The sequence below is a fragment of the Echinops telfairi genome, unplaced genomic scaffold, assembly GCF_000313985.2.
Source record: "Echinops telfairi isolate 266 unplaced genomic scaffold, ASM31398v2 ScPeMD7_7467;HRSCAF=8505_1, whole genome shotgun sequence".
NCBI classification, from domain to species: Eukaryota; Metazoa; Chordata; class Mammalia; order Afrosoricida; family Tenrecidae; genus Echinops; species Echinops telfairi.
In genome coordinates, this window is record NW_022111368.1 from 15,032,612 (window position 1) to 15,034,508 (window position 1,897).

Below are 1,897 nucleotides of genomic sequence, written 5' to 3' on the forward strand. Positions count from 1 at the left end.
GTGGCCCTGGGTGGGCTTCTACGGCAGGGCTGCATGGGCAGGGCCGACTCAGCCCCAGAAAGCGGGCGGGCATAGCTGCAGCTCCATGTCTGAAGGCGGGCAAGCCCTGGGCGGTTAGAAAGGAGGGGTAAGGAGCAGCAAACTGTGCAGCCCCACTCCTGTGCACCGCACCGCCGGCGGTGGGAGCCATCTAAGCCAGGGCTTAGCGACAGGGATAAGGACTTCTTAGTGTGGATCAGACCAGGCCTGTGAGTGGCACGGGACACACTTACCTAGCTCACTATTGTGCTCTTCTCGCCCCTTGTCTTTCATACTATCGCCTCTTAATAAAAAAACAAAACAAAGGAAGATGACAAAGGGCCCTTCGGGGCCTCCCCGTGTCCACATGTTGAACTTCTGCGGGGAGTTGGGGCGGTGGCCTTCCTGATGGAGAACCTTTGTCTTCGTAGATGCGGGTTGCTGTCGGGTCGGTTCTGACCCGTAGGGACGCCACCTGTCAGGACAAGCAGTCCCCATCTCCGAACAGGGCTGAGTCCTGGTAGAGCACACTTAGCGTTGCCCACTGTTGTTTGTTTTGTTTGTCTTCCCTCGTATGTGCTACACACAACATCGCAGGGTGCCGTTCGCTGACGGTATCAGTGCCGTAAGTTGCTGCGCGGTGTTTCGAGTTCCAGAGAAAGATTGGATTTGGTAAGACACTGATCATAAAAGGCCATATAACGAACCCTCAAAACAACAGAGGGAATGCCGTGTGGAACTCATGGCACAGGCAAGGTATGGTGTGTCACTGGAACGGAACGGTGCCATGAATGGGTGATTACCCACAGAACGGCCCTGTCCCGTCACCTCGGCTGTGACCTTTTGGAAAGAGAGTGCCAAACTTAGATGCTGAAGCGCCCCAGAGGGTGCCATCCACCAACCATTCCGGTCGGTGTCAAGTGCTTAATCATCTGAGCCACCAAGGGACTCCGCCCATTCCTAAGTACTATGTACTAGACACATCTCTATGAACAAGTCTTTCCCTTGAAGGCCTCACACTGCACCCGACCAGACTCACAGCCACTGAGCTGACGTCGACTTACAGTGACCCTACGGGACAGGGTAGAACTGCCCCTGGTGGGTTTCGGAGTCTGTAACTCTTGACCGGGGTAAAAAGCCTTGTCTTTCTCCCCTGGAGTAGCTGGTGATTTCCAATTGCTCACCTGGTGGTTAGCAGCCCAGCCGGTCACCACTACGCCCCCAGTGCCCCTTGCCAAGGGACGGGGGAACAGAAAAGTACAATATGAATAAACAGCATGCCGGGGCGGTGGAAGCAGGGAGAAGGAGCAAGCTGAAATCCAGTGTCCGACCGGTGACGTGTGATGTGGACAGAACAAGCTGGGCGCAGGAGCTGCTCACTCGTAGCTGAGCCCAGCGTGGGCGAACGGATCTAGCACAGGGCCCTAGTATTGCTCTTCTTCCACACAGAACGGGCTTCTGGCTGGTGGCAGAGAAGGACTTCTGAGAGGGCTCTTCCTGGTAGGCTTCACTGTAAACCTAGCTAGTGTGACTTCTCTGACCGGTGTTTCAAGATGGGTTACTTAATGTTTACAAGATACATGGGGATCTGAAGGCAAAAGGCTTTGAGGAAGGGCAGGCAATTATTATCATAATGTTACAGGTAACGGTCCAAACGCATGAAGGCTGGAACCCAAAGACCCTCCCCACACACACACACCATGAGCCCTGCTGCTCCCGCTGCCGGCTGCCACTGCCGTGAGCAAAGTGCCAAGGTTGTACATGACCAATAAAAAAGAGATTAAAACGCAACCACAGGAGGAAAAAACTCCAATAAGCAAAGGAGGGATGATTTTCCTTTTTTTCATTTCTGGAATGATAATAAAGGAACGCCTTGGCA

The 1,897-nt window shown here is 53.8% G+C and overlaps 1 protein-coding gene across 1 annotated transcript in view; it reads left to right on the forward strand.

Moving 5' to 3' along the window:
- The window catches only part of EDAR (ectodysplasin A receptor), a 41,214-nt gene that overhangs the window by 8,452 nt on the left and 30,865 nt on the right, over positions 1–1,897 (forward strand). The gene's annotated exons all lie outside the window — the stretch shown is intronic.